Source organism: Oncorhynchus gorbuscha, linkage group LG01 (assembly GCF_021184085.1).
Source record: "Oncorhynchus gorbuscha isolate QuinsamMale2020 ecotype Even-year linkage group LG01, OgorEven_v1.0, whole genome shotgun sequence".
NCBI lineage: Eukaryota > Metazoa > Chordata > Actinopteri > Salmoniformes > Salmonidae > Oncorhynchus > Oncorhynchus gorbuscha.
The window spans coordinates 57,496,921-57,509,870 of record NC_060173.1 but is presented as its reverse complement, the minus strand read 5'-3'; the positions used below and the strand labels follow the sequence as shown (position 1 = coordinate 57,509,870).

General features: G+C 40.0%; 1 pseudogene; it reads right to left on the bottom strand.

Annotated features, from left to right (window-relative positions):
• Positions 1-814: 814 nt before the first annotated feature.
• Positions 815-12,950, bottom strand: part of LOC124011803 — a 52,445-nt pseudogene continuing 40,309 nt past the window's right edge.

Below are 12,950 nucleotides of genomic sequence, written 5' to 3'. Positions count from 1 at the left end.
CCATGATATGTGATGTCAAATCTATGTATATTTACCAGTCATATGATATTATGCAGTAAAACTGAGTTATAGTGATGGATGAAGAGTATAGATGAAACACTTTTCAAAATCAGTTAACTCATTTAAGTTTTAGACTCACATGTTGTACACACTGACAGACACACATGCATGCGCACACACACACAGTCATAACAAAAATACAGACTTGTACACACAATCATACACACACCCACAGAATAAATATACAGAGATGTTTTATATACACACACACACGTTTCTTCTTTAGCCTCTACTGGTCCTATACAGAAACTTGCTGGTGTTATTACCTCTGGCACTTTGTGTGTTGGTGCATGTGTTCCCAGACAAGCCACCCACCCACACACACACACACACACACACACACACACACACACACACACACACACACACACACACACACACACACACACACACACACACACACACACACACACACACACACACACACACACACACACACACACACACACACACACACACACACACACACACACACACCCCAACTGGGTTCGAGTTGGGCCTGTTCAGTGGTGTTTCTGTAGCTTTTCCATAGGGCTGAGAGGGAGGATGAGAGCATGGGATCAGTAGGTTGTTAATACTGAGTAACATGGTCCCTCTGTCTGTCTGTCTGTCTGTCTGTCTGTCTGTCTGTCTGTCTGTCTGTCTGTCTGTCTGTCTGTCTGTCTGTCTGTCTGTCTGTCTGTCTGTCTGTCTGTCTGTCTGTCTGTCTGTCTGTCTGTCTGTCTGTCTGTCTGTCTGTCTGTCTGTCTGTCTGTCTGTCTGTCTGTCTGTCTGTCTGTCTGTCTGTCTGTCTGTCTGTCTGTCTGTCTGTCTGTCTGTCTGTCTGTCTGTCTGTCTGTCTGTCTGTCTGTCTGTCTGTCTGTCTGTCTGCAAGAGCCTGGTTGGTCCTCCATCCTCTATGGGCTGCCACTGTAGGAGTAGTCTGCCTTGTTGTGCATCACCAGCTTGTTGTCCACAAAGTAGAAACTGTCGGACTGTGTCTTGTACGGGTGCAGGATCATCTCTCGCACTGCAGGGAGCAACAGAGACACAACACATGATATATATTGTTTTTTTTCAATTGCTAACAACCATTGGTCAATACTGAAGCCACTTTTTCAAAACTGTTCACACAGTCTACATAACCAACATGTATCTTGGCCGAACAATTAATCTCACCTCCAAAACTCACTCAAACCACCAAAACACTTCATACTGTCCATTTCTCAAAATAAGCTCGTTCGACCCTAACACCGGCAACAATTCTCACTCAGAAAGCATACATTGTCACTCATAACACACTGACCTAAAAAACACTAACAACAGGGAGCATTACATAAATTATGTTTTCTCTTTGAAGTGTGAATTATTTTTCACATAAATTAGTATTTCATTATAGAATAAGAATAACACCTTTTCACTTACTTATAAATATCCTTGATTTTTAAATAAAATACATTTTTTTGTCCATTCAAATAACTTGTTGAGTATCTGAGGCTTCAATTACAGGCTCAAAATGGCTAGAAACAAAGAACTCTCTTCTGAAACTCGTCAGTCTATTCTTGTCCTGAGAAATGAAGGCTATTCCATGTGAGAAATTGCCAAGAAACTGAAGATCTGGTACAATGCCATGTACTACTCCCTTCACAGAACAGCACAGCTCTAACCAGAATAGAAAGAGGAATGGGAGGCCCTGGTGCACAACTGAACGAGGGGACAAATACGTTAGAGTGTCTAGTTTGAGAAACAGACGCCTCGCAAGTCCTCAACTTGCAGCTTCATTAAATAGAACCCGCAAAACACCAGTCTCAATGTTAACATTGAAGAGGCAGAGTTCCTCTGTCCAGTGTCTGTGTTCTTTTCCCCATTTAATCCTTTATTTTTATTAGCCAGTCTGATATATGGCTTTTTCTTTGCAACTCTGCCTAGAAGGCCAGCATCCCGGAGTCACCTCTTCACTGTTGATGTTGAGACTGATGTTTAGCGGGGGTGAACATACTGAACAAAAATGTGAACATACTGTATTGTACTGTAGTATGTAGTTCAATTGTCATTGAAGGATGCACATCTCACCAGTTGTTTGCCGGAAAATTTGTACTATAGATGCAACTGTTGAACACTGCAGATTTGGCTGGACCCTTAAACCGGCCTCTCTCAAAGAGAGACCATGGTTTACAACATGGTCAATAATTGTGGCCCTTATCTCATCAGAGACCACCGCTCTTGGTCTTCCTCTCGTTTGTAATCCACGCATTCTCCCTCTCCCTGCCACTCTTCTTTCCCCACCACCTGCCTGTCTTCCTTGATCCATGTTTCCAAACAAAATCATTCCGAAGCCGTCCTCTTTTGTCTGTTTGGTAACAAGACTAAGACTTGGGTAGGCTATCAGATGAAATTGCAATCAGCTGTGTTTGGAACGATTAAATATTATTCTGAGATTTTCTACGTTTCAATCTGGTTGCTTCAGAAATGCACAACATTTGCCATAATTTTGTTTTCAATGTGTTTTTAACAGTTTTGGAAACAGTGTGTTGGCATTTGAAAACATGTGCTGCATATATAGTTTAGTAGGTGGTGGAGTATGAATGAGAAAAGAGGTCATGGATTTCGGAGAATGTGGTCATTGAATGTATTTTCTGTGAAAGCAATGAAAAATGATTCACCGTTTTTCCACACACAGTTCTGTTTCGCTGACTGTGTGAAGAGTTTTGACAATGTGACTTCAGTTTTGACCAATGCATGTTAGCAATTGAAAATATATGTAACCCTTGTGTGGTGTTCATGTTTTTGTTCACCCAATGTTCGCGGGTCTGTTGGACCAACAACATTATTGGGTTTTTAATGACCAAACAGATCAAAATCACCACATAACAACACTGTGGCTGTGTCCGAATACCCATACTAGCGTACTACATACTTAAACTGCATAATTTGGCCTCATCTCTGCATACTATATAGCACATACTGTTCAATAAGAAGCATGCAGTATGCCATGCCCACAATGGACTGGCTGAGAAGGTGGGGCGGGGCCGGGCCGAGTGAGGGTGTTTTTTTTTCTTCTTCAAATTCAACAAACTTCTCATTAACCAGCCTGGATAATAGCTAATATCCAATTAGATTTTCTCTCTAAACTCTGAATAGAATAGAATAGAGTCACACAGTGCCGTCAGAAAGTATTCACACCCCTTTACCTTTTCCACGTTTTGTTGTGTTACAGTCTGCATTTAAAATGGATTCAAGTTAGATTTAGTTCCAATGGCCGACACACAGTGACCCTCAATGTCCAAAGTGGAATTATGTTATTAGACATGCTTACAAAATAATAAAAAAGGAAAAGCTGAAATGTCTTGTGTCAATAAGTATTCAACGCTTTTGTTATGGCAAGCTTAAATAAGTTCAGGAGGAAAAATGTGCTTAAGAAGTAACGTAATAAGTTTATGTACTCACTCTGTGTGCAATAATAGAGTTGAACGTGATTTTTTGAATGACTACCTCATCTCTGTACCCCACACATACAATTATCTATAAGGTCCCTCAGTCGAGCAGTGAATTTAAAACACAGGTTCAACCACAAAGACCAAGGAGGTTTTCCAATGTCTCACAAAGATGGACACCTATTGGTAGATGGGTAAAAATACAGTGGGGCAAAAAAAAGTATTTAGTCAGCCACCAATTGTGCAAGTTCTCCCACTTAAAAAGATTAGAGGCCTGTAATTTTCATCATAGGTACATTTCAACTATGACAGACAAAATGACAAAAAGAATCCAGAAAATCACATTGTAGGACTTTTAATGAATTTATTTGCAAATTATGGTGGAAAATAAGTATTAGTATCATAAATGTGGCATAACTGTGTGACATAATCACCCATGTCAAATGTGACATAACCCACTATGTCGAATATGATATAAACATGTCCTCAATAATGTCCTTAATAATGGGTGACATGTTGTGCTGAAGGATAGCACATGCTCTAAAGTGAAGTCATGTTAGTCACACTACACCTAATCTCATTCCCAGACACTAGCACTCTAATGTGCGGAACACAAGGGGGGACTCTCACAAACACAATGGTGTTCACGGTTTTGCTCTACGGCCCCCACAAGTGTCAGGAGACTCGGCTGAAATCAGTACCGTCAATGTGCCAACTTCTGTTTGGTAGCGTCCGAACCGTTTGGGTTACAAACTAATGGGACCCCACTGTGAAAAGGGGAGGCTCTAATGAACATGATGGTGTTACCGGTACTGGTTAAAAACAATTATTTTTATTTTATTTATTTTTTACATCTCCTACATTTAGAAAAGACATTTCCAGAATAGTTTATTATGATGTATTTTTTGACTGTCCTTTTTTGCCGTTTATGAATGTGTTATTCAATACATTTCTAAGGGTGTTAGTAGTAAAGGCCAAAATCAATATTTTATTAAATCATTTTTCTACATATCCTAAGATCTTAAAACTCCAAATAAAATAGCTAAATAATCCATAGTATGACCATCTTAAAACAACTCCATATGTCAGTATAGCTTGGATAATAGCTAATATCCAATTAGATTTTCTCTCTAAACTGAATAGAATAGGAATAGTGTTATACAGTGCCTTCAGAAAGTATTCCCCCAACATATTCAACTCTAAAAACTACAAAAAAATGATATTACAATAAATAAAAGTGGCCACTTGATTTGCAAACTCATTGGATGTGCGCTTTACTCCGCTACAGAAGCACAGCTAACCAAACAACAGTGCATATACTCCAGAACGTTATGAAGAGTGATCAGTTGAATTGCAATTAATTGCAAAGTCCCTCTTTGCCAATGCAAATGAACTAAATTCCCCAAAAACATTTCCACTGCATTTCAGCCCTGCCACAAAAGGACCAGCTGACATCATGTCAGTGATTCTCTTGTTAACACAGGTGTGAGGGTTGATGAGGACAAGGCTGGAGATCACTCTGTCATGCTGATTGAGTTCGAATAACAGACTGGAAGCTTCAAAAGGAGGTTGGTGCTTGGAATCGTTGTTCTTCCTCTGTCAACCATGGTTACCTGCAAGGAAACATGTGCCATTATCATTGCTTTGCACAAAAAGGGCTTCACAGGCAAGGATATTACTGCCAGTAAGATTGCACCTAAATCAACCATTAATCGGATCATCAAGAAGTTCAAGGAGAGCGGTTCAATTGTTGTGAAGAAGGCATCAGGGCACCCAAGAAAGTCCAGCAAGAAAGTTGATTCAGGTTTGGGATCGAGGCCCCACCAGTACAGAGCTTGCTCAGGAATGGCAGCAGGCAGGTGTGAGTGCATCTGCACGCACAGTGAGGTGAAGACTTTTGGAGGATGGCCTGGTGTCAAGAAGGGCAGCAAAGAAGCCACTTCTCTCCATGAAAAACATCAGGGACAGACTGATATTCTGCAAAAGGTACAGATTGGATTGCGGAGGACTGGGGTAAAGTCATTTTCTCTGATGAATCACCTTTCCAATTGTTTGGGACATGCGGAAAAAAGCTTGTCCGGAGACGACAAGGTGAGCGCTACCATCAGTCCTGTGTCATGCCAACAGTAAAGCATCCTGAGACCATTCATGTGTGGGGTTGCTTCTCAGCCAGTGAGAAGTGGGTTCACTCACAATTTTGACGAATAACACAGCTAGGAATAAAGAATGGTACCAACACATCCTCCGAGAGCAACTTCTCCCAACCATCCAGGAACAGTTTGGTGAAGAACAATGCCTTTTCCAGCATGATGGAGCACCTTGCCATAAGGAAAAAGTGATAACTAAGTGGCTCGGGGAACAAAACATTGATATTTTGGGTCCATGGCCAGGAAACTCCTAAGATCTTAATCCCATTGAGAACGTGTTGTCAATCCTCAAGAGGCGGGTGGACAAACAAAAACCCACAAATTCTGACAAACTCCAAGTGTTGATTATGCAAGAATGGCTGTCATCAGTCAGGATGTGGCCCAGAAGTTAATTGACAGGATGCCAAGGCAGATTGCAGAGGTCTTGAAAAAGAAGGGTCAACACTGCAAATATTGACTCTTTGCATCAACGTCATGTAATTGTCAATAAAAGCCTTTGACACTCATGAAATGCTTGTAATTATACTTCAGTATTCCATAGTAACATCTGACAAAAATATCTAAAGACACTGAAGCAGCAAACTTTGTGAAAATGAATATTTGTGTCATTCTCAAAACTTTTGGCCATGACTGTACACCTGGTTAACTTGATTGTTCACATCTGGCAAAGTGGAGTCTTTTGTTTAGACATGCTACTAGCTTGCTAGCTAAACAATGAACCATAATCCTCATACATTAGCAATAGAAACTAATTGTCATAGCTATACACCATGCATGACATTATGTAGTATGAATCTGCAGGTAGCTAAAGCTAACCAACTAGGTTCAATGTTAGTTAGCTAACAGTACGTTTTAACTTGCAACAAAAACAACTTTCTGACAAAATGAGAAACGTCTAATATCTGAAAATGTAGCTAGACTCTTACCCGTATACATGGATGAATGATTCACGCCAGACTGCAAGCCCTTTCATTGAATAAGACATCATGTGTCATTTCTGTTTAGTTTGTGCAGCTTGCTTGGCCCCTTTGTATCAAGTCACTCTGGTTCACATTGACCATGTGCAATGCCATAAGAATTATCAGATCTTTCTCCCTCTCTGTCATGGATGGTTGCCCTTAGTTTGAAGATGTAATTCGGAGATTACACAGCCTTCTGTGTTCTCTTTTCGACTCCCTCTGTATTTGCAATCAAACATCTGAATTTTCACACCCCTGAGTCAATAGTTTGTAGAAGCACCTTTGGCAGCGATTACAGAGTCTTTCTGGGTACATTTCTAAGAGCTTTCCACACCTGGATTGTGCAACATTTTCCCATTATTATTTAAATAATTCTTCAAGCTCTGTCAAATCGGTTGTTGATCATTGCTAGACAACCATTTTCAGGACTTGCCATAGATTTTCAAGAAGATTTAAGTCAAAAGACGGCCACTCAGGAGCGTTCACTGTCTTCTTAGTAAGCATCTCAAGTGTAGATTTGGCCTCGTGTTTAAGGTTATTGTTCAGCTGAAAGGTGAATTCATCTCCCAGTGTGGTGAAAAGCAGACTAAACCAGGTTTCCTCTAGGATTATTTTTATCCTGAAAAACTCCCCAGTCCTTAACGATTACATACCCATTATAACATGATGCAGCCACCACTATGCTTGAAAATATAGAGAGTGATACTCAGTAATGTGTTGTATTGGATCACAGCCAAGTCACCATTGGCATCATGGTGAAAACCCTGAGTGGTTTCCTTCCTCTCCGGCAACTTAGATAGGAAGGACACCTATATCTTTGTAGTGACTGGGTATATTGATACACCATCTAAAGTGTAATTAATAACTTAAATGTCATTTTTTCATTTTTACCAATCTACCAATAGGTGCCCTTATTTCCGAGGCATTGGTAAACCTCCCAAGTCTTTGTAATTGAATCTGTGCTTAAAATTAACTGCTTGACTGAGGGACCTTACAGATAATTGTATGTTTGGGGTACAGCGATGAGGTAGTCATTCAAAAATCATGTTAAACACTATTATTGCACATAGAGTGAGTCCATGCAACTTATTACGTGACTTGTTATGCACAGTTTTACTCCTGAACTTATTTAGGCTTGCCATAACAAAGGGGTTGAATACTTACTTACTGACTCAAGACATTTCAGCTTTTCTTTTGGAATTAATTTGTAAAAATGTAAATACTACTTTGACATTATGGGGTATTGTGTGTAAACACTGACCAAAACAATCTTAATTTAATCTTTTTGAAGCTCTGACGAAGAAAACCAGAAACACTTTTCAATGAGAAAACAGAAATCCACTTTGGGGAAAACAAAACATATATAGACTTCTGTTTTCAAGTAGGCTACGATGCAATACTTGTGATCATGTTAAGGAGAACAAAACTACTTAGCCTACATTTGAACACCCGTGCAGAAGCTTTGCTATTCGGCTTCTTCCCAATTAAGTAGCCTAGTTTTGTTGTTTGGCTACTTGAAGATAACTATGTCCTATCACTCGCAGCCCACCTCTTCCAATGCATTGTGGAAAAGTGTGCATCGAATTCTACTAGACGAAGAACATCCTGGCATTTATACCATACTCGATTTTTGAAAATGTACATACTTGAACTATAATTCTATTTTCACATACTGAGAATGTGTCATGTGCAATTGCATTGTTTCCTGCTATTCTTTGATTTCGGTAGCACATCCCCATATCTAATTGATCAGCTGTTGTCAAAGCCGAAATGAATGACATGCAGGCATTTAAAGTATGCTCGATTTTGGAAATGTTGCATACTATTAAACATAATTCTTAATTAATAATAATGATTAATATCCAAGTATGGGTATTCGGACACAACTACTGTAGGTCAGCACATTTCCCAGGCCTCTCTCTATCTTGCTGTGTGTGTGTGTGTGTGTGTGTGTGTGTGTGTGTGTGTGTGTGTGTGTGTGTGTGTGTGTGTGTGTGTGTGTGTGTGTGTGTGTGTGTGTGTGTGTGTGTGTGTGTGTGTGTGTGTGTGTGTGTGTGTGTGTGTACTCACTGATATCCTCAGACAGAGGGGGGAACTCATAGATGTGTTCGCAAGTGTTCTTGCTACTGGGCATACAGAAGCCAAACTCAAAGTCAAAGCTTTTGAGCAGCTTCTCTCTGAAGTAGTGCCTCTCAATCATCCGGAAGTTCTCTATGGGCATGTCTCCTACGGTGAACTCAACACTGAGAGAGGGGAAGGATGGTGAGATAAAGGCAGAAAGAGTGGGGGGGAAAGGCAATTTCCTTGGGATTAAAATGTGTCCTTTATTGTAGAGTTAGAGTTAGACTTCAGTGTAAATTGAGGGTTAGTTTTAGACTTTTGTGTACGTTGAGGGTTAGGGTTAGACTTCTGTGTAAAATGGGGATTAGGGTTACAGACCTCTTTGTGAGTTAATGGGTTAAACTTACGTGGCGCCAACTTGTCTTAGCCGGAGGAAGGCGGGGGTGAACTGGTAGCGGACAAACCTCCCGGCGTTTGTATCAATGACGCTTTTATCTCCTGCTTTATCTATGGACAGACAGACAGACAGACAGACAGACAGACAGACAGACAGACAGACAGACAGACAGACAGACAGACAGACAGACAGACAGACAGACAGACAGACAGACAGACAGACAGACAGACAGACAGACAGACAGACAGACAGACAGACAGACAGACAGACAGACAGACAGACAGACAGACAGACAGACAGACAACATTCAAAGGTAACACTCGTCATAATAGGCCAATCAGACCCCTGTGTGTGTGTGTGTGTGTGTGTGTGTGTCTCACCTGTATGAGGAGGTTTGGTGATTTCGAACAGCACCGTGCCTGTCTCCATGTCTCTGATCTTGAACCTGGTGAAGTCAATGCTGTACACGTTCTCACCTGGCCCACATAAGTAGTCTGATCGAGGGAGAGGGAGGGAGGGAAAGAGAGGGGGTGTTAAGGGAGGGAAAAGGAGAGAAAGAGAGGATATTAATATAAACACAATTATATACTATTTATTTTCTTTCTTCATAGAAGAAAGGAAGTCTTCATCTACTGATCCTCTGTTTCTGTAAAGTCTTTAAATAAATGGTTGCCAATGCTGAGTGCATAACAATAACCTTGAGGATCACACGTACAGTGTAAATAGGTTAGGTTACTAGGAATACACAGGCAGGAGATTACCAAAGCAATATTCTATCTTCATTTACATCTTATTTAAACAGGGACATCCTATTGAGACCAAAGCTTACACAATCATATAAATTCACAATAGCAAAGTAAAGAAAAACTATATTTACAAGAAAAGTAACTTACAAAATCTAATCATGAAAAACAAACACATTCCTCAACCATCTGAACTTCCCCTAGTGGCACCAAAACATCCACTTTTAGATCATTCCTCTTGTAAGGTGCAAAAAACCTCAACTCTGTGGAGACAGAAGGGATCTCCAAAGTTAGCCATGCCTGTGATCGGGCCTGGTGACTCAAATGTCTGTCATTCAATAATGAAGTACGGATTTTTAGAAACAAAAAGAGAGCAGCGCATTGATCTGCGAGTTTTAAGAGAGGTCCAGCCTACTTTCTGATAAAGAATTCAGTGATCACCCGCAATAAAGGATAGTGCATTATGATAAACTGTGTCCAATGGCTTAAATACAGTGACAGCTGCATTCATATAGACCATATCGCCATAATCTGAAGCCGGAATGAATGTTGACTGAATTATTTGTTTTCTGCTATTTAACGAAAGGCATGCCCTATTCCTATAAAGGAGGCCCATTTGAATTCTTAACTTCTTAACTTATTCATCAGTATTTTTGAAAGATAACTTTTCATCAATCCAGATTACCCAGATATTTATCCTGAGTCCACAAAAAATTAACAAGTCAAATCAAAATCATCAAATCAAATGTATTTATATAGCCCTTCGTACATCATCTGATATCTCAAAGTGCTGTACAGAAATTCAGCCTAAAACCACAAACAGCAAGCAATGCAGTGCAGGTAAATGCAGCAAGCAATGCAGGTAATGCACCTTTCTCAAACAGCAAGCAATGCACCTTTCTAATATTGAGTTGCGCATTGGTTCCCCTGTAATTAGGGACCGATTTAGACCTGGGAAACCAAGTGTGTGCAATTAATTATGAAAAGAAAACCAGCAGTCTCTGGATCTCGTATGGTGAGAGTTGATTAGCCATGATGATTATGCTGTGTTCAAAACAACTGGGATGTCGGAACTTGGAAATCTCCGACTTCCGACTTCAGTGTGTTCAAGTCAACTCGGAACTGGGAAAAGTTGTTCTAACCAGTCATCCAACTCAGAATTCCAGGTGGGGAACTCGAGCTTCGACTTACCGACCTGATTATCTCTGACTTTATGATTTGATCTATTTTTTCCCCCCAGTTGTCCCAGAGTTCCCAGTTGTCTTGAAAGCACAATTATTATGAATTTTTATGGACAAAAGAGCAAGATTATTTGTATTTGTCAAATGGTAGCTAAGTATCGATTATCATGTCACCAGAATAAGATTTCCTTTATTGGAAAGGACCATCAAGCTCATCACCTTGCACTTTCACCACACTGTGAAGTTCATCATTACTTATTTTATCTGTAGCCTAATAAACTGCATGCTTTCCCGATGAGTCGTAGTGGGATGAGCACACAACAATATTTGCGCTTAAAAGCGTTTCCACTGACATTTCTCGCATAATTCATTTTACAGACACAAAAAGATCCCACCATGTCTAGTGTATTTTATTTTGTCGACATTCGTAAAGTTTACTGACAAATATTATGTTTCCATCAGGCCTGTCATATTTTGTTTCCGACATGTAATATACTTGCATAAAAAGGTTGGATGGAAACCTGGTTAGCGATAATAAAAAGTACGGGGCCCAAAATCGACCCTTGGTGGACACCTTTGGTATTATCTAGGAAACGTGATTTAACACCATCAGAAGAAACACATTGTGTCCTGTCTGTCAGATGGTTTTCAAACTAATTGCAGGCTGCCTGCCACAGGCCAATTTCAGACAGTCTACGAATTAAAGGCTCAGTGCAGTAAAAAATGCAATTTTTCCTGTGTTTAATATACATTTCCACACTATGAGGTTGGAATAATACTGTGAAAGGGATGATAATGCCCTTTTAGCGTAAGAGCTGTTTGAGTTTTGGTCACACCAGGCAGTAAATTAGTTAATAGACCAATAAGAAGCCTTTCTGCCAAAAACAGCTAGTTTTCAGTTTTCCCCTCCCCACCACTCACAGAATGTTCTAGCAAAATTCTTGCTTGAGAAATAGTTTTTTGCTAAAAAGCTATTTTTATTTTTCACAATTTTAATTGAAAACAATCAATCAGTAGGGTACTTAAATGAGAATTCCACAATTTGTATTAATCAGTATTTTTGAAGTAAATGGCATGTTATAGAAGGTTTTCTTACAATCTCACTTGTTTTTGAGAAACTTACCCCACCAGCAATTGACTGCCTTAGCCTCATTCTGGAGTTCCAGGGCTCCAAAAACACCCAAATACGTCCTTTTACAAACAAAGTTCTCAGTATCGTAACCCAGGACTTTAGATCTTATACACATGAAAATGTATTATACCGAATGTTATAATCCATTTAGTTGAACTCAAGTGATAATTTGTAAATAAGGGGTATGCTACCGGCACAGGTACTACGTAGCTAGCTAGTAACGTTGTCATTCACTCACTCACAAGATCAGCCTGGCAATAACAAGGGTACTGAAGTAATTTTTGCTGAATGTTGTGGAAATTGGTTCACCGATATGTAATCCCAACATCTGACAATGCAATGATAAAACCTAGCTAGTCCGATAACTTTTCACAGACTTCCTTTGGATGACCCAGATTTACTGAAGCTTTGGCTAGGTGTTCTGCAAAGATGCAACACTCCCATCCACAGACTTTGTGTTTTGGATCTATGGGTTTGTAGTGAGCATTTCGCCATTGACGACTTCTGTAAATGACATGAAAAATCCTTGGTAAAAAAAACAGCTACACCAACTGTTGAAGGATGTCCCGCACCTGTCTAGGACCAGCAGAAATTGAGTTAAGAGATATGTTGTAAAGTTAGCTAGCTACCTACTTAGCTAGCTAATAAAGTAACATCACTGATGAAAAGGGGGACCACTGAGTCTGTGTGGTTTAGCTTATGTTAGCTAAAAGTTTGCTTGCTACATAGCCAGCCTCGCAAGTGTGTGTTTTGGGATAGTGTTAACAACTAGCTATTTTCAGGCTGTTTTGTGCTTCACTATTGTTATATAATTTTGCCAAACATGTCGTTTGCTAACGTTAGGTGACCTAGGGCGC